Source organism: Terrapene carolina, unplaced genomic scaffold, assembly GCF_002925995.2.
Source record: "Terrapene carolina triunguis isolate 2854851 unplaced genomic scaffold, T_m_triunguis-2.0 Scaffold194, whole genome shotgun sequence".
Classification (NCBI taxonomy): domain Eukaryota; kingdom Metazoa; phylum Chordata; order Testudines; family Emydidae; genus Terrapene; species Terrapene triunguis.
The window spans coordinates 345,773-367,369 of record NW_020664545.1 but is presented as its reverse complement, the minus strand read 5'-3'; the positions used below and the strand labels follow the sequence as shown (position 1 = coordinate 367,369).

The window sequence follows — 21,597 nt, the reverse complement described above, 5'->3', positions numbered from 1 at the left end:
GGGCCCGGGATTCCCGCGCCCCCAGGACCGGGGGTTTCCCCGAGGGCTGATCCCTTTGCCACAGGGGCCGGGCTTGCCCAGCGAGTGCCTGGCTGTGGGGTGAGGGGACCGGGGGCAGATGGTAACCGGCCATGTGGTGCGCTGCCGGACTGCGCTCCGTACTCGAGCCCGAGGCTCTGGTGCGGCCTGCAGGGGGCTCTGGGCTGTCTGTAATGGGTTTTCCTATTCTGGCTCCTTTGGGAAAGCGGCGGGACACGGACCTTTCCGGCCAGGGCACGACGGCCTCCGCGCGGAAGGAGGCGCCGGCAGAGCAACCAGTGTCCGTCCCGAGGCTGCTCTGAGCGCTCGATTGCACTCCCGAGGGGGCATCCCAACACTTCTCCCTCCTGGGGGAGGGCGGGGGATTTAGCGTGACCAGATGTCCCGATTTTGGGGTCTTTTTCTTATATAGGCTCCTATTACCCCCCACCCCGTCTCGATTTTTCACATTTGCTGTCTGGTCACCCTAGGGGTATTCTCCAGCGGTTTCGGCACCCTTGCCCTGACTGGACTCTCTGGAGGGATCCCACCTTTTCCTTATCCCGTGTTTTACCCTCTTTCTTCCCCCACATCTACACATGGGGTGGGGGGGGGGCGGAAACTCCCAGCAGATCCCTCTGCTCTCTACTGCACCATAGCACACCCTGGAAGGGGCTCCTTGTCATTTCTCCTATTACCTGACCCACAAGCTCCTATGCTTAGGGACTTCATTTGATACAGGTTAGTGTCTCAAATAAGATCCTGATCTTGAATTACAGGACAGTGGAGCCCTTGAAACTTTTGGGGTCATCTCTGGGGTTAGGGCAGAAGCAGGCTGTGGGTTCCTGAATTCTTTACAGTTGGGGGTAAAACATTCTTGGCCTTTACTTTGGCTTTATCCTTTTCTACAGGATAAGCTTATTAACTAGTTTGAGGATGCAGCATAGGCACAGAGAAGCTGGTGTACATTTTACCTGTTACTGTAAATAATTAAACTTACAATTTGTACTTAATTTTCTGTTTCAAATTAGTGGTGTGTAGGGGCTGTAGGGCTAGTTTGGATCAGCAGCAGATCAGAGTCTGTAAGTTGCAAAGTAGAGTTCAGCTCATATAACATCTGAGGCTGGCTATGATGGCGCCTGTGTGTGCAAATTCTAATGCTAAACAGCAATACATCATGCCAACCTCAGGGTGGGCAGGTCTCTTTTCCACTTGCCATAGGGTAGATTGAATTTGATATTTCAGTTCAGCCCAAACTACACATTACCCATCTCTTAGAGAAGCTCTCTTTTTATTAGGAGCAGATGTATGTATCACAGTAATAAAGTGGGATAATGAAGTGAAGGCACTCTGAGGATGCTGCAGAAAGTGATGCATGTAATCTGAAAACCAAAGAAAAATCACCCAATCACTTCATGTCTCAAGTAGTTTATTGTCCTGTACATTGGATCTTGGACTAAAAGATCCTCTAATAAAATAAATAATGTTACTTATTGAGACATTTTAAAGATAGAGCTGTCCAAGAATGCAGTACTTGACCCTAGTTGTCACCCAATGCAGTTATTACTGCATTGTTTTAAATGAGGTTTGGATTACTGTGCTCTCTACAAACTCATGAGATCTGGATCTTTCAGTTTAACAGGCCATAGGAGTAGCACATACTATTTTAAAGTAATTTAGCTTCTTTAATCTTCTGTTCCTATGCAGCCTTTATAAGCTGTGGTAACAGTGTTAAAATGTACTGTACACTGACCCTCAGCAGTGCTGGAGATTGACAGTTAATGATTCCAAAATATGGAAGTTAAGTAGAATTGTAAAACTTCATGTAATTGATTTTACATAGTAAATTAATCTATAGGCATTTGTTAGAGTTTAAATAGAGAACATCTAGGCAAAGCATGCTGCGAGTGCTGTAGAGTATTGGGGGAGGAAGTGCCCCTAAATAGTAAATTTTCTTTTACCTCCATCTCAGTTACTGATGAAGAACTCTGAAGGGGTGTTTCAGAGAGAGCAGTTTTCAGGGGACTGGCGGGAGCGATGATGCCAGGCTATAATCTTATTGCCTGGCCGTTGAGAAAACAAACAAAAAAGCCATATGAAGTGAAATATGGTTCCTGACTGCTTGCTGGACAGCCTGCCAATCCATATATCAGAATTTTGGATTTGCTGACTGAGTCAGTATATTGGTCATGAGGTTAAACTGTACAGTTCTGACCTCAGTTTCTACGTAAAATTCTTCAACAGATGGAAGATGGATAGATTTCTTGTCCTGCATTTACTCATTAACTTGTTTCATACTGAATTTTTGGATGGCTGAAATGTGTGGACTTGCTTGTTTATAAGGAAACTGAGTCAAGAGGCTAATTCTTACTTTTGCCATCAGGTCAGATACATCAGTCAATCAATGTACGTAGAACTTTGAAGTATTAAACGGATCAAAACCTTGACCTTGTAGGAAGGCGATACCAACCTAAAATACAGCTTCTGTTTTTTAGAAAATCACATTTGATTGTCAGCAATGTGTTAAATTCAAGTCGTCCCTGGATTAGTCGCCTCAACTCTTTCCTGGCCTGAATAATACAATGTTAGTGCAACTTTCAAGGTTTTAACAGGTGCAAAAATAACCATTTAGTGGGGAAACTGTCAGTCAAAATAAAATATTTATGTACCAATGGCTTTCTTCTGGCAGTAGTGTTACTTGTTTCTAGCTCTGCTGAACCTTCTTTGTTCTAGAGCTCTGTCTAATGTTTTGGAATTCAGAATTATTTAACTTGTATTTGAGCAAGTGTCATCTAATTAGTTTCTCATTTAAAAGAATTCATTTGTCTTTTTAAACTGTAAACTTAGCACAGTTTGTCAGATCTGTTGAATTAGTGCTTTCTGTAACATAATATAACAATTTGCAATTGGAGGTAAATATTCTGTGAATTTTTTTTACCCTCCTATATTTTAGTCACAGGTATTTTTAGTAAAAGTCATGGACAGGTCATGGGCAGTAAACAAAAATTCATGGCGTGTGATCTGTTCATGGCTTCTACTATATACTCCTAACTAAAACTGGGGCTGGGGGTTGGCCCGGGGACCCCCGCTGGTGCTGGGGGATGGTTGGGTTGGCGGGGCTGGCAGGCTCCCTACCCGGCTCCGACCGACTCCCTACCCGGCTCCGACCAGCATGTTCCTGCAGCTCCTAGGGGGAGAGGTGGCCAGGGGGGCTCCACGCGCTGCTCCCGCCACAAGCACCGCCTCCGCAGCTCCCATTGGCCGGGAACCGCAGGCAGTGTGCGGAGCCCATGGCCCCTCCATCTAGGAGCTGTAGGGACATGCTGGTGGGAGCCCCCCCCCCCCCCAGGTAAACGCCATGCCACCCCACACTGCAACCCCTGGCTCTGAGACCCCTCCCACACACCTAAACTGCTGCTGGCCACTGCAGAACTCACAGGATCCATGACCTCCGTGACAGACACGCAGCCTTATGTATAAGTAACCAGACCGATATTTTCAGAGAGGATTAGATTAGCAGTTAACAGCATTGATGCTGAGCTTGTGACAGGTTAGTTACCCACATAATTTAATGTACATTAATAATAAGCTGCTTCTTCTGCATATTTTGATAGACTTTTCCTGGCCAATAATATTGGAAGAATAAGCCCAGTGTTTAAAAGTGCCTATAGGAAAGGGGGTGTCTTCCATCTTAGACTTTTCAACCAAGAGCAAAGGTAGTGTACTCAAGAGATCAACTCAATAAACTGTTAATAGACCTTGGAGGTTCTAGACTCCAAAGCCTGTAAGACAGGCAACAAATGCTTCATGAATACTGTGCAGGTAGATATTTTAATTAAGCAGAAAACTTCAGTGGCCTGTAGCTGATGCGACTGCTAGCAGCAAATATATCTAGTGGCTGTTGATGGGCACTAGATGAGGAGGCTCTGAGTTACTACAAGGAATTCTTTCCCGGGTGTCTGGTTGGTGAGTCTTGCCCACACGCTCAGGGTCTAACTGATTGCCATATTTGGATTTGGGAAGGAATTTCCCCCCAGATCAGATTGGCAGAGACTTGGAGTTTTTCACCTTCCTTTGCAGCATGAGGCATGGGTCACTTGCAGGTTTAAACTAGTGTAAATAGTGGCGTCTCTGTAACTTCTCTTTAAATCATGATTTGAGGACTTCTGTAATAGACCCATAAGCTCTGTCTTGGTTACTGAAGTGGATGGATGAGGTTCTGTGGCATGCTGTAGTAGGTCAGACTACATGATCATGATGGTCCCTTTTGGCCTTAGTCTGAGTTTTGAAAACACTCTTTCTCCTCCCCCGCCCCCCGCCCAAAAAACAACACCCCTGGATGTTGTCTCTGGTAGATCTGAGTCCTGGTGTATGTTATAAACAATTGCTTAGAGTCACATAGGGAAATTGCTTTGGAAGCTGTGAGCTGCAGCACTATCTCCACCATTGGAATCGATACTCCAGAATTAAAAAAAAAACCTTGGTTGCTTTCTTTCAGAGCCCAGGCTATGGCCCTGTTAGATTAATTTGATATGAGGGTTTCATTAATCACATACTGAATAAGTTGTTCAGCAAGAAAGTCTGAGTAAGGCCAGGCTTATACTTAATTCTAACTGGCATAGCTATGCCAGGCAGTCTTATGTAAAAATTACACCCCTTACTCATGTAGCTATGATGGCAAAAGCCCTAGTTTAAATGCAGTTATGCTAGCAAAAAAGTCAGTTTGCCGATATGTTTTTGTTCAGGCAACTGGTATAAACTGCATCTCCACTAGGAGGGTTTGCTGGTATGGCTAAACCAGCAAACTCTTTCTAGTGTAGACAAGGCCTGAGTTGACTTTGAGGTCCTTCTTTAAAACAAACAAAAAAACTTGTCCTAGGTGGATTGAGTGTGAATGGCCAAATAAGTGATCTCCCCCACATGGTCAGTTAATATCATGAACAAGTTGCTCATCTAGAATTAGCGTAGGAAACTTTCAACTCTTAAATCTTTGCTTTAACCACTAGATCACATTGACTCAGGAACAGAAGCTGTTAAATTTACATAGATGTTTACTCTTGTAAAACTGAAACCTTTTCTGCCAATCCCAGGGGAATACACTGATATTTAAAGTGCTACTAAGTGTGCAGAGTATTCCATAAAATCCCTTATTTTTCAAAGGATGCATATAAAAATTAATAGGTTGTGTAAACAACTTTGGTATAGACCCTTCAGGAGACATCCAATGTCTGTAAGTGATGCTGCTCAAGCACTGGTCCTCAACATTCATTTTCCTCAAATGTTTGTAGATTTTAACAGCCATGCAGTGTGAGACTCAGGGTATGTCTACACTACCCGCCGGATCGGTGGGCAGCGATCGATCCGAGCGCTCTCCCGTCAACTCCTGTACTCCAGCGCCGCAAGAGGCGCAGGCGGAGTCGACGGGGGAGCGGCAGCAGTCGACTCACTGCAGTGAAGACACCCCGGTAAGTCGATCTAAGTACGTCGACTTCAGCTACGACCAGGCCTCAGACTCAGCGGGGGTAGGGTGTGGGGCTTTATCAATTCAGGTGATAACATGATGTAGGAATTCCTGTCCCTGGGAGAAGAATTGCATAGAAACAGTGGCCAAAGAGGAATGTCTGTCACTTTATTGTAACAGTTGTGTGAAGTGTTATGGAGAAGAGGTCTATCACATTCTGCATTGTATTTAAAGTAACAGTATTTTCCTTTTGCGCTCAGTACATTGAGAAGCCAGATAACACCCTGCCCTCCCGAGCCCCAAACATAAACTGAGTTTCACTAATGCTACTATTTTAAACTTTTCAGGAGTGGTGTTATCCCACTCCAGTAATGATGAGATTTATTAATCCTGTTTTACACACACTATCAAATAAAATCGACGGGTATGTCTACACTGGCAGAGTTACATCGCCGCTCAGAGAGCGCTGAAGGGAAACCACTGTTGTGTGTTCACACTGTCAGCTGCCTGCGCGATAGCATGTTCACACTTGCGGCACTTGCAGTGGTATTCAGAGCAGTGCACTCTGGGCAGCTATCCCACGGAGCATCTCTTCCTCTTCTGCCGCTAAGAGTTGTGGGAAGGCGGAGGGAGTCGCAGGGCATCCTGGGTCCTGTTCCAATGCCCTGCGATGCATTGCTTCGCATCCCAGCAATCCCTATGCTTTCATCTGCATTTGGCGCCATCTTTCAATGGTTTGTGTACTGCGTGCCCTGCCTCTTTGGTCTGCAGAAATGGATCCCGCACTGTTGACCAATATGCTGCTCGCTCTCACAAACACTTCAAGAGTGGCAGTGGAGTTATTCCGTAAACTACAAAGGCAAGAGGAGTTTGACATTGATCTCTCCACGCGTAGTAGCTATGACATGAGATTGCTTGTGGCATTCACAGAGGTGCTGACCACAGTGGAACGCCGCTTTTGGGCTCGGGAAACAAGCTCTGAGTGATGGGATCACATCGTCATGCACATCTGGGATGACGAGCAGTGGCTGCAGAACTTTTGGATGAGGAAAGCCACATTCATGGGACTGTGTGATGAGCTCGCCCCAGACCTGCAGCACAAGGACATGAGAATGAGAGCTGCCCTGTCGTTGGAGAAGCACATGGCGATTGCACTGTGGAAGCTGGCTACTCCAGACTGCTACCGATCGGTCGCTAACTGGTTCGGAGTGGGAAAGTCGACCGCTGGACTTGTGTTGACGGAAGTGTGCAGGGCCATTAATCGCATCCTGCTCTGAAAGACTGTGACTCTGGGCAACGTGTGTGACATTGTGGATGGTTTTGCACAAATGGGCTTCCCTAACTGCGGAGGGGTGATAGATGGCCCGCACATTCCAATTCTGGCACCAGACGACCTAGCCACTGAATACATTAATTGGAAGGGATATTTCTCTATGCTTCTCCAGGCGCTTGAGAATCGCTGTGGGCGTTTCACAGACATTAACACAGGCTGGTCCGGAAAGGTGCATGATGCACGCATCTTTCAGAACACTGGCCTGTTCAGGAAGCTGCAAGTGGACTTTCTTTCCGGACCAGAAGCTCACCATAGGGGAAGTCGAAATGCCCATTGTGATCCTGGGAGACCCTGCCTACCCCTTGATGCTGTGGCTTATGAAGCCATACATGGGGCACCTTGACAGCAGCAAGGAGCGGTTCAACAACAGGCTGAGCAAGTCCAGAATGACTGTTGTGTGCTTTTGGCCTTTTAAAGGCCCGCAGGCGTTGCTTGTATGGGAGACTGGACCTGGCCAATGACAATATTCCTATGCTTATAGCCGCGTGCTGTATGCTCCATAATATTTGTGAAGGGAAGGGTGAAAGCTTCACTCAGGGCTGGACCGCTGAGGCTCAGTGCCTGGAGGCTGAGTTTGAACAGCCAGAGACCAGGGCTATTAGAGGGGCACAGCGTGGGGCCGTAAAGATCAGGGATGCCTTGAGGCAGCAATTTGAAGCTGAAAGCCACTAATATATGTTGCTATGCTCGGGAGTGCAGTGCTTGTAATTTTTGTTTTGTTTTTACTAATGTATTTATTTATAGCTGTAGGAATAAAGGTGTATTTCATAGATCACTCATGTGACTGTTTTCCTCCAGTTTGTTAGAAACAGATTTGCAGGTAACATAAATACACAAGTTTCCAGGTTCCCAAGAAGTCCTATCTTCAAGTGTTCATACAGAATGACAGCAGTTATTTGATAGTGTTTTCAAGAGAAGCAAAAAAGCTACAATCATTACATAGGTTTATATATCAAAGCATTAGCCAAGTGAGCTTGTAATGCCAGGAGGTGATTGTGATTGGTGCAGATGATTGCCTGTTGCTTTGCAGGGCTCTGTTTGCTTTCAATTAATGGAATAAAGATTGCTTTCAAACCAAAACAATTCTTTTATTAAAAAAACAACAACTGGAGGGGAGAGACAAACAAAAAAACACACCAGCACTGTGGGGGATGGGGAAGGGAGGAGGAGTTGGGGTCCCGGGACTGTTAAAAATTTGTGTATGTCCAGGTATTATATGCAGCCTTGTCCTTTGGAGTACAGTGCAGCGGGTACTGTACTTCAGCAGGGCTAAACTGCAGAGGGACGGGTGTTGATTGCAGTGGGTTCTGAGAGTCCTCAGGACTAGACTGTGATGGAGCAGGAGTGGAATGAAGTGGGTACAGACTGGAGCCAGGAGGTTGATAAGAGTGTGTTGGTGGTGTCTGGGGGGTGCACGGGAAAGAGTTTTGCGACAGTGGCTGCAGAGGAGGGCGGGCGCAAAGCTGCTTGGTTTGCAGTGCTAGTAGCGCCTGGAGCGTGTCCGCTTGGCGCTTTGTAACATTTAAGAGCCGCTCCGTGGATTCATTCTGGTGCACTGCGTTCTCCTTTTGGTCCCTCTTCTCGCTATCCCACCACTCCTTCAATTCTTGTTTTTCGGCAGCGGAGTGCATTATGACATCACACAGAAGTTCTTTGTGGTTGCTTTCTAATTCTGTGCAGCCGTTCAGACAGCGATAACAAAGAGGGAGGCTGGGCTCCCATGGTCATATCTGTGAAGCTAAAATGCAACATTTTACAGAAGCAATATTGTTTGCAACACAGAGACCACTGATTCAGTGATTTAAAACACAGCCCCTATTCCCATACCTGTCGCTAACTGGCTGACCCCAGGCAAGCACACACAAGCCACAAGACCCCCAAAATGGTGAGTAACCGCAGGGGAAATCAGTGTTCCAGGACTGTACTGTACACTGGGCACGTGGCTCTTGGGGAGAGCCAACACTGTAGGGGGGGCTTTATAATGTGCCCACATTTTCCCCAGGCTGTGTTCATTATAGAAGGTATCTCGCTTCTGAGGGTGAGCAGGGAATCAAGGGAGGGTCTTTTCCAAGTCCGCGGCTTCCGCCCTGGCCCTTATGCGGCTCGCCTTTGTGCAGCAATGGTGCGCCGCCCCCCATCCCCCTCCCAGTGACGGCAGAGTTGGCGTGGGAAAGTAGTTACCCTTAATGGGGCAAGAAACAAAGCAACTCTGCCAAAGAACCTGTGGCAGCAGATTGCCCACATCTCCATGAGTTTCATGGAGATCTGAGGTAGATTCCTGTGAAGTGATGGAGTCAATCAACACCCTGTTCCTCCGCTCAGACTAGGCATGTGGTGGTACCTGCGTCATACAGACACAAGCCTGCTTTCTGCAACCCTCCTGCCCCCAACAACTCACTTCAGCAATTCCCAAAATCAAAGCCACTTACCAGGGGCCTCCTCTCCTGTTTGCGCTTTGCCAAGCTCCGACAGCTGTGACTGGCTAGCCTCCTCTGGGGTAGAGAAGAGCTCCTGGCTGCATGCATCTCTGCGTCTGGGTCCCCCTCCACATCCTCGTCCAAGATTTCCTCCTCCTGGCTCAGTCCACTCTCGACTGGCATGCGAGCCACTGAAGTATCCACAGTGGTCTTCACAGTGGACGTGGGGTCGCCACCAAGTATCATGTCCAGCTCTTCATAGAACTGGCAGCTTGTGGGCGCAGCACCTGAGCGGTGGTTTGTCTCCCGTGTCTTGTGGTAGGCGTTCCATATTTCCTTCACTTTGACCCTGCACTGCCGTGTGTCCCGGTCATGGCCCCTTTCTGTCCTGCATCATGAAATCTGTCTGTAGGTATCATAATTCCTACGGCTGAAGCGCAGCTGGGACTGGACAGCCTCCTCAACCCAAATGCTGATGAGGTCCAGCAGCTTGGCATTACTCCAAGCGGGGGATCGCCTGGTGTGTGGAGCAGGCATGGTCACCTGGAAAGATACGCTGAGACCACTGAACGCATCACCAAGCAAACAGGAAGGGGACTTTCAAAATTCCCAGGGAATTTAAGGGGTGGGGCTCACGGTTGGTCACCTGAAGGCAGGGCAGTAGAGTTCAAGCCGATGACCAGAGAGGTGAGAACAGGCATTGTGGGACACCTCCCGGAGACCAATTGCAGCGCTGTAATCGACCAGGGTGTCTACACTGGCACCGCGGCGCTGAAGCCCTGGCGCAGAAATATGTATGCCTCTCGTCGGGGTGGTTCTTTTACAGTGTTGCAACTGTGCAGTTTCTGCGCACTAAGTGGCTTGGCAGTGTGTACACCTTGGGAGTTACACCGCATAAAGCTGCTTTACTGAGCAGGAACTTGCCAGTGTAGACAAGGCCTAACTTTTAAACTGCTATTTCCCCTTCGCTGGCCTCTTATGAGACCCCAGAAAAATGATGGATTCCCAGTACTAAAATGAGTAAATACATAACATTCCCTCCCTGAGTTTAAACACTAGAAATGAATTAGTAAAACAGGGAGTTTGACTTGGAGGATTAAGTGTTATTGCAGTTACCATCTCTCATTCGTTCAAATCTGATCTGGATTGATGGTGAGTAAACACCCGTAAGATACTTACTATGTGCAGTGACTTGGTTGTAAGTCAAGGTGCCATGGAGACCATATGATAGTTGGCATCTCTGGTTAGACTCCCAGAACGGACCCGAATTATTAGTAAAAGATTTAAGGCTACCTGTATTGGCCTGGGGAGTTCCCTCCAGTTGGTTTTTGAGTTGTGCAGCTAAGCTTCCATAGCTCTGGGTTATAGCATCTCACCAATATGAAATTCACTTAGGGTGACCAGATAGCAAATGTGAAAAATTGGGATGACGGTGGTAATAGATGCCTATATAGGAAAAAACCCAAATATCAGGACTGTCCCTATAAAATTGGACATCTGGTCACCCTAAATTCACTCCTTTTACATTAAAAAAAAAAAAAAAAATGTAGTAAAAGCATAATGGGAGAATGTTTTCTCCCTTAATTTTCTAAGCAATAGAAGGGAAAGAGGACAGTGCCCCTTGCTTCCCTTCTTAGTGACTTCTTTAGGTGCAGGAAAGTGTCTCAGGTGCGAATGAAGGTAAAACAGACATTACCTTTTCTTCAAGGAACTAAGAAGTTTATTTAGTTCAGGGATGCCGCCTGAGTATATAGAAGCTAGTGTGTATTTTACTTGTTATTGTAAAGAATTAAACTTACAATTTGTACTTTAGTTTTCTATTTCAAATAACTTGAAATTCTAAATCAGTGGCTCTTAACTTGGGGTGCAAGATGCCCATTCTGGAGGTGCGAGACATGCCAGATTTTTTTAGAAGGTAAATCATCGAAAACACAAATTAAGCACAGGCAGTAAGTACAACTACTTTGTTTCATCAAACCTATGTATTTATTAACATTATACATTTTTTTAACGATTACTGTAATATACAAGCAAAATATATCTAGGTTTAAGGGGTGCAAGAATGTATTTTGAGAACCAAAGGGGGGTGCAGGCTGGAGTAAAGGTTAAGAACCACTGTTTGAAATTATACTTTGAATGCAAAAGCAGCTGACAAGGTTTTATCTGTCACCTGCCTTGTGTCTCTCAGGTTTTACCTGTGTCTCTGCATGGTTATGGAGGGGCTGCAGAGTAACAGGAATAATAAGGTAGTCTTTTTAGCGTTTGAATTAGCACATCACAATCTGGGTTGCAGAGGAGGATTTGGTGCACTGATATATATGTTCCACTGTAGTCGATCTCATCTGAAACAATTTAATTTTCAAAGCCACTTTAATAAATGGGGAGCATTGCATTTGATGCTTTAATATCTTTAATAGCTGGACTGAGCTAATTGGAGTTGCTATCTGTTAAGTCACCTGGGTCAAGTGGAAACGTTAGCATAGTGGGTTGACTGGCTTCTTGCCTGTGAAAAGGTGTAGTGGGTCAGCTGGATTCAGCCCCACAGTGTTCTTGTTTATCTCTATTCAAAATAGCATGTTGAGTTTTGGCAGCTCTGTTGTCTTGCTTCCACTGTTTCCAAAAGGTGCCTGTAGTTGGCACAGTAATACTTGCATAGGTACCAGGTTGTAACTGGTATGAGCTGCTACTATCCAGAAACCTCCTCCTTGATAGTTTTGAACATATTATGGCACATGTCAATACAGTAAATTTTCTGAGGCCATATTGGATGAAACTCAGGCGATACCATTGTGCCATTTTTCCAGTCTATCTTGTACATGTTTCATGTACATCTTGTATATGTTCTCTTGTTGCATGGTTCTTTGGTAGGAAAAATAGAACTCCCTCCATTTTCCCACTGAGGCCTTATGGTGTTCCATTGGTGCAGAGACCATGTAGCTTGTGGCCCGACATAATCTCACAGGGCTGGGGTTAGTAGCCATCCTTCAATCAGGTTAGGATTGGGGCTGAGGCTGCTGAAGGAAGTCTGGGTGCTGTCAAAAAAGTGAGATGTATGTTGGAGGAGATCAAAGCAATGGTGTGGTTCAACTGCCCCTTCCTTGTCTGGGGAAAGAAGATGTTGAAGAGGTGGTGGTGGTATCTCTTGCTCTTAGCTACCTCACACCCCCTTGGTGTTCAGTGGGGAGGGGAGGGGACTTATTCAAGGTATGTCTTCACTACTGAATTAGCTCAAATGTTCTATGCTTGTTTTTCTTGAGCGAGCCTAGCTTGAGTGAGAGTGCCCACACTGCTAAATAGCACCAAGATGCTGCGTCCACACTGGTGCTGCACTCACTTATGTCTGGCACTAAAACTATTAATTCTTTCCCAGTTAATTGTGGGAGAACTTGTCCGTGTGTTCTGGGCATATGAGAGGAATTTTGCAAAGGCATTGGAGGTTGTAAGTTCTTTGCGGCAGGGCCTGTCTCTTTTTGTAATGTTTGTACATTGCCTAGCACAGGGAGGTCCTGGTCTATTGCTAGAGCTTCTAGGCACTATAGCAATACAAATAATGAACTAGTGTCAGTCAAGTGGAGCTAGCTTGTATCCAGGATGCAGAATGCTCATGTTAGCAGCTGGCAATTCTAGCTTTAGCCTCTGCTTGCTGATGGCCCAGCCAACTTAAATTAAAAGCACCACCACAGTTGAGCTGTGTGTGGGATTCAAATTAGGGCAAACTTGAGTCATAATTGAGTTGACTTTGCAGTGAAAGCAAGATGTCCACTGATGCTTTCTGCAGTGCCTCATGGAGATTTGTTTTCCCTTTGTTTTTAAATGATTCCCTAATCTAAATTGCCCATCTCTCACCCATTGCGAAAGATGGTTAACAACAAAATTCAGCAATGAATAAATTATCAGCACTCTCCGTAACAAGGACTCATGGTGAGCAATCAGCATCCTGGCTGCTCTTGAGGATCTCAAGACAAGGAAGGCATAGAGAAGGAAATTGCTATTAAAGTACCCTGAAACATTATACTCAGACTGTATCACTAAAGGGGTCACTAGAACAAAAACAGCTTGATGCAGACTGTCTGGAATAAAACCTTAAACTACTATATAAACAGAAAAAATAGTGAAGAGGAACCAGGGGAACTGGAAAGTAAAATGCTTAGTATCATTTGTATGAAAGTCATGATATAAGGAACTGAACACCCGTTATCAAGATCATTTATAGAAAGAGCCAATATGGAAAAAACAAGTGAAAAAACTGCAGTAACACAAACTTGGTAAACGATAAAGATTCACAGCCACCTTCAGGCCCTGCAGAGACTCATACAGTGCTCATAGTCTGGCATGGAGTGTGCCAGTGCATGCCTTCCTCCACCACCTCCAAGGGCTGTGATATGACCAGCAGCTTTTTCTTCTCCATCCAAGAGGTCTTTCCCAAGACATCTCCGCGCTGCCTGTCTTTTACCAGGACATCCTCAGGACCTGGATGCTATTTTCAGCAACGGGGTCTGTAGTGGTCATTGAGAGGAAGATATTGCTGAATCCCTGCTACATAAACCACACCTTCCTAAAACTAGCCAAATCTGCATTTAAATTATTTTTAAGATTGGCTAAATGTCATGATGATGGAGTCTTCAGTGAGTGAACTGTAGAGAGCAGGTTGCATGATTTTGCAAGGCTTATGCATCTTTGTGGATACTTCAAAGACTTACTGGCATATTTTGTAGAAAAATAGTGTGTGATCATGTGATTAAAGACTATTTTAATGTGAGGGGGCTGAGTTGAGGATGCATGGGCAACCTTAATCCTGGCATTTTCTAACTTAAGAATGCTTTACTTTGCAACCTTACTATTCTTTTAATGTATTTGTTATGTAATATCTATATATATTATCTATTTGTCAATGTTAACATTAATTCAGAAGCATTTTCTTTGGGGCATAGTTATTCAGGAATATCAGACTTGGAATTTGAAAATGATGGGGAGCTTAAGCATATTGTAGTAAGGTGATAATTTTTTTGTGCAATAACTCACTTGCCTGTTACCCTTTCTTGTTGTGTCGTTTTCTTTCTTCCTCTTCCCCCCCCCCCAATTTGCTTTTCATCTGCCTTTTTTGGGGGTCTTTGTCATGACATGATGAGCTATTTGGGGTAGACACTGTCTTCTTACTCAGTCTGCATAGCATCTGGTGCAGTAGGGCTCTGGACCTCGATTAGCATCCGTAGGCACTACAATACAAATAATAAAACCCTTATTGAATAATGAAACATAATTGTACTTAAACTGAACCTGGTGTACTTACACCTTTATTGTACTAGAAAATTGCTCATTTGAGGTACAGTCTGTTTAATACCACAGTATTTCATCAGTTTCTGTGGCATGGTTGTGACAGGAGAGTAATGCATGCTTAAAACTGGAGGAGTTGCTTGACTGGTTTTAGTCTCAGATTATTCAATTTTAACATGTAGAAAAACAGCTGGTGATAGAATTTTCCACTGAAGAGCCAGTGGAGGCAAAACTTGATGCGTTTATATTGTGTTCTTTGAGGAAGGTAGTGGTTGAACACCAGTTTGTTCCAGGTGGATCTTCTCACTGAGTTAGTATTGAAGGTCTAGTCCACAGCAGTGGCCTTTGTGAACTGAAACAAAAGTTTAGCAAAAAAAAGTTAAGCTATGAATTCTTTTGGGAAGTATGATTAACACCACATCTGACAATTAAATATCTGAACCCAGAAAACAGTTTAGGAGTGTAAGGTTTCAGCTCTGTGTGTTTCTGATCCAGCACACTTTTTTTGCCACTTTCATCAAACAGGATTAAATAGTGTCACTTTGCATGTATCTTATACATTCTTATGAAATAACTGCAAAACAAAATACTATATTCCTTTAGAAACGCTATTCTTCCGGTAAGTTGTACATATGTCCTATCTAGCAGATTTCTATTCTTCTCTTTATATTCCATTTACAAGAGGTTTGTTCTAGGACTATAGTAGGGGTACAAATCTATTTGTATTGTTTCCAGCAATAAGTTCACTTCCATTTGGTGTATTTCTTTTGAGGTTTTGTAGTGTTGAAGGTGCTTGTGAGTAAAATCTCTTGCCTGTATATGTTGTGGCTAATGCTTTTGTGGAACTCCTTTAGCATATTATGAAATCCATCTAGAATTGAGACTTGCAGAACATTATGGTTCTATTGTAGGGCTAAGTCCTCCTGATCTCACTCTCAACATTGTTTATTTTTGTTTCATTTGCTGTAGGTAACACACAACATCATGTTAATTTAACTGCCTACGGTGAACAAACTCTACCTGCAGCTCCAACTACCATAAATAATCTCCCTAGCTGAGCAGTTGCTTGACCAGAGAGATCTTGTACAAGGTGCATAGCAGAGAGGTGCCTGGCATTGTGGGAATATAAGATTCTGTGGGGTAATTCCAGGTCAAGTGGGAACATGTTTATGTAAAAATATATTGGATGTTAAGGGTTTTATCACATTTGGCTTTCTTTGTAGTCACTGTGCTAGATCTCCCAGTAATACACCTCTACCCCATATAACGCTGTCCTCGGGAGCCAAAAAATCTTACCGCGTTATAGGTGAAACCGTGTTATATCGAACTTGCTTTGATCCGCCGGAGCACGCCCCCCCCCCCCGAGCGCATTATATCCGAATTAATGTTATATCTGGTTGCGTTATATCGGGGTAGAGGTGTATTCATAACTTGTCCCAATACTCTTGCTTAGGGAAACTGCAGTTTTCCTCTCTTGTGAAGAGGATAGTGGAAAAGAAAACAGGAGTTTCTTGTTCTTTCAAATGAAATTGGGATGGGTAGAAAATTAATTTAAAAAAATACTTTCAGGTTGTATGGCTATCCCTGCATGGAGGATAATTCATGTAAATAGGCTATTCTCACGTTAATGCTAGTGGTAGACATTCAGGCTTTTAAATTCTGACTTAATTGTTTTTTGAATTGGCATAATATTTAGTCCACAGAGACAAACTTTCAGGAGACCTGGAATCTGTTCCAAGCTCTGCCACTGGTCTTAATGAGTGAATTTGGGCAAGTCACTTAACCTCCCTGTACCTCAGTTTCCCTATCTTGAAATGGGGATGATATTGACCTCCTTTGTAAAACACTTTGAGATCTACTGATGAAAAGTGCTATATAAGAGCCAGGTGGTGGTGTTAGTCTCCTGATATTTTATGACATCCGGGACTTTCCAAAGTGGCAATTGTCACTTTGTGTTTGGCATTAGATTACACTGAATACGTATTCTGATTTGAGATAATTGATTTTTTTTTTTAACCAGGTACACACCAAGCTCCAACTTTGAAAGGTGTATGTTTTTTATCTTTTATCCTTTATGGCACTCTGTCCTGTTGTAATTGCATTGGATGACAGCTTTGCTGTAGTGAAACTTGCTGGTAAATAAAGTAAACCAGTCTGGTGGCAGTACGCTGCTGAGGGGAAGGGTTGGGTTTACAACCCTCCAAGGAATGATATTTTTCTTGGTAAAGAGGTTGGGGGAAGAACTCATTTTGTTCTCAAGAACCTGTTAATGGCTATATTACTGAATGGCCTTGACAGTAGCTGGCTATCCATGGAATAATTGTGCTTACTTGTAGGGGAGGGAGAAATAACCCAAACCAGATGGAACAGTTTAAAATAATGAGGTACTGTTTTGAGAAAACACAGTATTTGAGTAGGTGGGATGCTGAGGAAGAAACAACCCATACTTAAGTGAGGATGAAAGTAACTTCTCGAAAAGGAAAAAAAGAAAGACTTTTAGCAAATCTGTAGCTAGAACACAAGCTATAGAGCGCAAGCTCTCTTCTGTCAGGGATGGTCCAGATAATACTTAGCTCTGCTAAGTAGCTCTGATTCTCCCACTGTAATTCCATCCCCCACTCTGACTTGGCTCCTGGTGCTGCAGGGCAGGCAGCGGCAGGCTCAAGCAGAGGGTCGGTGGGCGGAGAGATGGATTTACCTGCAGCATGGTCAGGAGGTGTTGAGGGAGCAGCTTGGTCTAGTGAAGGTTACCTGAGGTTAGGGGAGTTGGAGCAAGTCAAAGCGGCTGGATACAATGGTCCATTTCCCTCTGCCTCCCAAATTATGCCCATAACTCTGAAGATCTTTCTAACTTTTAGTTGTTTTGGCAGATTTCAGGAAAAATGCTCTGATAAATGTTAAAAGAACATTGATATCTGGGAAGGAATATATTTGATATACTCATTAAGAGCAGTGGAATTCATTTTTTCTGCAACTCTGGTGTGTATCTTGACTCTGTAATTTTGTAGTTGTCCCCTATTGAATGTGACTTCGTCATTCGGTCAGTATCTGTCAAGAGAACCTGCTACAGAAAGTGGCCAGATTCACCAACATGGGTATGGAGTAAGATAATGTGGACTTAAGGTTTGTTCTTGGCCTTGTTGTTCAATCTCCATTTCCTCACGAATGAGGTATAACTGAGTACCATTAAGTGGCAAGCAAGGAGAAGCAGAGCCTTGGAGGCAAGGACAAGACTTTGAATTTTTCTTCTGAAGTTCTGTAGCCCACCAGTTTTGCTTCCTTTCTTGAATTTGTAGTTCATATACAAGTACCTAAAATAGATTGCTTCATCACCATTGTAGTGGAGTGTCTCATAATCTTTAATGTATTCATCCTCTCAAAACACCCGAGTGAGGCAGGACTATTATTCCCATTTTACAGATGAGGCACAGAAGCCAAGTGACTTGCCCAGGGTCACACAGGAAGTCTGGTGGATTAGGGAATTGAACTTGGGTCTCTCAAGTCCTTAGCTAGTGTTCTTACTACTGGACCATCCTTGAGAGAGACACTTTCCCACAAATGCTCCAGCAGTGACCCCCCTCTCTTACTCTAATGCACTAGCTTTAACAGAGGAACTTTCCATTCTCTTTCTTTGTCTGATGCTCGTTAGTGGAATGAGGGACATAGTCAGGTGACACAAGCCTACCACCAGCTCTATTGAGAGATCACCAACTTATTGCACAATAGGTCACTGAACTGCTATTAGATGGTAGTACCAGTAAACCAAACCAGGGACTTTGCCGTGAGAGTCAGTATCTTACTGCTGTTAAATCCCTTAACCATGCAATACCTAAGTACTGTCATTAGTATTTAGACACTTTATTGATACCTGTTTTTAATGTTATGGGGCAGTTTGAAAATTGCCCTGCTACACACTGAGGCTTATGATACAGAATCCTATTGTTTGAGCATCGTTGCCATTACTCAGTATCCTGTCTTAGGTGGCATGCTGAAGATCTGAGATAACTTCATACCATCTTAAAATTATTTTTGCTTACAGTTGACTATCGATTAGTCACATTCAGTTCATTGCAGTGCCACAGAATACCAGTTGAGGGCATTTGCGCATGGTTTCCAGAGTGGTTTTTTTTAATGTCAAACTATTTATACTCGCATGCAAACATTTTGATTCTGTAGGAGAGTTAGACTTGTGTTGGAGCCATATATTACAAATCTGTATTGGAGGAGTCATTCAGTGCTTGGGCATGCTCTCTCACCAACAGAAGTTGATCCAATAGAAGATATTACCTCACACACCTTATCTCTTTCATGTCTCACTTATAAACAAATACCTCTTCCCTCCCTCCAGACAAGAGGGTAGTTGTTTCTGAGGAGCAAGGGTAACCGGCCACAGCATGTTACTGCCTGATCACTCTTTGGGTACGTCTACACTACCCACCGGATCGTTGGGCAGCGTTCGATCCAGCAGGGGTCGATTTATCGTGTCTAGTCTAGACGCGATAAATCAATCCCCGAGCGCTCTCCCGTCGACTCCTGTACTCCACCGCTGCGAGAGGTGCAGGCGGAGTCGACGGGGGAGCGGCAGCAGTCAGCTCACCACGGTGAGTAGGTCTAAGTACGTCGGCTTCAGCTACATTCTTCACGTAGCTGAAGTTGTGTAACTTAGATGGATCTCCCCTCCCCCCACCCCCTTTAGTGTAGACCATGCCTTTGAGATGATAGGGCAGTGCTCTTCACTATTTTTGAAGTGGGGGCCACTTTGGCAAAAAACCTTCAATGTGAGAGCTACATGGGATGGAGCCGAGGGTGTTCCGAGTGTGAGAGGTGGCCTAGGGTAGAGCAGAGGGTGGGGTGAGGGGTTCAGGGTGCAGGAGGGGGCTCAAGGCTGGGGCAGAGGGTTGGGATGTGGGTGGGGTGGGGTGAGGGTTCTGGGTGAGGCCGGGAATGAGGAGTTTGAGGTGCAGGCAGGCTGCCCCTGGCTGGGACCAGAGGACTCCCCCCAGCTAGTTCTGGGGAAGGGGTCCTTTCTCCCCCCTGCTGGCAGGCAGCACAGAGCTAGAGGAAGGAGCCTTCTCTCCCCCTGCCGGCAGGCAGCATGGAGCTCCGGGGCCAGGGGAGAGACCCACAGCAGGCCTGCAAGCCCCAACTTGCTCCCCTCCCCAGTTCCTGCCCACCCCCTACCTTTCTCCTCTCCAGGTCTCTGATGTGTGGCCCTTTAGAGCTGCTGCGCGGCTATTTATAGCCTGCTGTGTGGCCGTGCAGCTTAGAGGGAACTTAGGGAGTCGCACTTGGGGTTGATGGGCACGGCCACTGGCTTGCGGGCCTTGCAATGAAGAACGCTGTGATAGGGTGTCAGCAGTAGTATATAGTAAACTTGTTTCCTGTTACTCTGATGCTGCTTTCATAGAGATTACAAGACTTCTGTGGTTCTTGTCATGTCCTCCTACTGCTTCCTGCCACATTTGTGATCATTGCCTGTGATCATTGCACTCTGCCAGGTCTCTGGAACAGCATTCATAGATTCTAGGACTGGAAGGGACCTTGAGAGGTCATTGAGTCCAGTCCCCTGGCCTCATGGCAGGACCAAATACTGTCTAGACCATCCCTGATAGACATTTATCTAACCTACTCTTAAACACACTCAAACAGCTGGCATTGCAGGAGATGCCTCATATTTTGAGGTTATCTGCCCAGTCGTAGGTATTGGGGCCAGTAATGTAGCCCCACTTGATCATCAAGTCTTTTGAGACTTAACTATTCCTAGTCTTGCTCTTCTTAAGGAACTAATTTGAAAATAGAACATCCAAAAAGCAGACAGATCTAATGGATAACTAGCTCTGTCAGGATAACAGGCTCTTGCATTGTGTGGCTCTAGTGAGGGATGAACTTGAGCAGTAGAGAAAAGGGACAGTCTGGAATAGCCAAGCGTGTACTTGGACAAGTAAGCTCTCTGTGTGACTGCTTGTACATTCTGTACCATTGGATATTGTGGACAGAAATAAGAACTCTACTACATCTAGATTAAGGATGTAAAATATTAAACGGTTAACCGATAAGTATTAGTCTTACTATTAATATATTGTAGTTAATGTTTAAAACAGATTTGTAAAATAATTTAGTGACGTAATACCTAATGTGCACATTAAAAACACCATAGCAATACCCGGGGGGGGGTGTTGGAGTTTGCTATGCTCTCGCAGCTTGGGGCACTGCTGGATCAGCCTGTGCCCGGCAGAGAGGGTACGGCTGGGGGCAGCCTAGCATATCCCCCCACCTCCCTGCTCTGCTTCTCTTGCAGTTGGCTGCAGCAGTCGGTGTGCCCAAGAACCACTGGATCTGCTGGAACAGTTGGATCTTTCCTGGCAGCGATCTGCCGAACTAGCTGCACTAGGCAGCATCTAGTAACTGGGAGAGTGAGGGGTGGGATCAGTGCAAGGCGCGCAGTGCCCAGCCATGCATACGTAAACAATCCCCCAGCCCACTCTGCTTCACCTCAGAGGAGAGACAGCAAGGGTGTCTGTGGAGAAAGTAGATAAGGAAAAGTTATTTACTTATTCCCATAATACAAGAACTAGGGGTCACAAAATGAAATTAATAGGCAGCAGGTTTAAAACAAACAAAAGGAAGTTCTTCACACAGCGCACAGTCAACTTGTGGAACTCCTTACCTGAGGAGGTTGTGAAGGCTAGGACTATAACAGCGTTTAAAAGAGAACTGGATAAATTCATGGAGGTTAAGTCCATTAATGGCTATTAGCCAGGATGGGTAAGGAATGGTGTCCCTAGACTCTGTTTGTCAGAGGGTGGAGATGGATGGCAGGAGAGAGATCACTTGATCATAGCCTGTTAGGCCCACTCCCTCTGGGGCACCTGGCATTGGCCACTGTCGGTAGACAGGATACTGGGCTAGATGGACCTTTGGTCTGACCCAGTACAGCCGTTCTTATGTTCTCATGTTCTCCCTCCTCCCCAAAGCCGGGGTAGATTGTGAACTTGTTACCGATTAAACGGTTAACCAATATAATTTTAATAGTTTAAACAAGTAATTTTTAAAGCGATATTTACATCCCTAATCTAGGTGACATTAGTTGAACT

At 44.9% G+C, this 21,597-nt stretch overlaps 1 long non-coding RNA gene across 1 annotated transcript; it reads right to left on the bottom strand.

Annotated features, from left to right (window-relative positions):
* Positions 1–11,280: 11,280 nt before the first annotated feature.
* LOC112102809 lies at positions 11,281–14,855 on the bottom strand. Its single transcript, XR_003899861.1, has 3 exons — positions 14,252–14,855; positions 13,520–13,725; positions 11,281–12,261 (listed from the first exon to the last, which is right to left on the bottom strand). It is a non-coding gene; the product is annotated as an uncharacterized LOC112102809 (long non-coding RNA).
* Between the last annotated feature and the right edge of the window lie 6,742 nt (positions 14,856–21,597).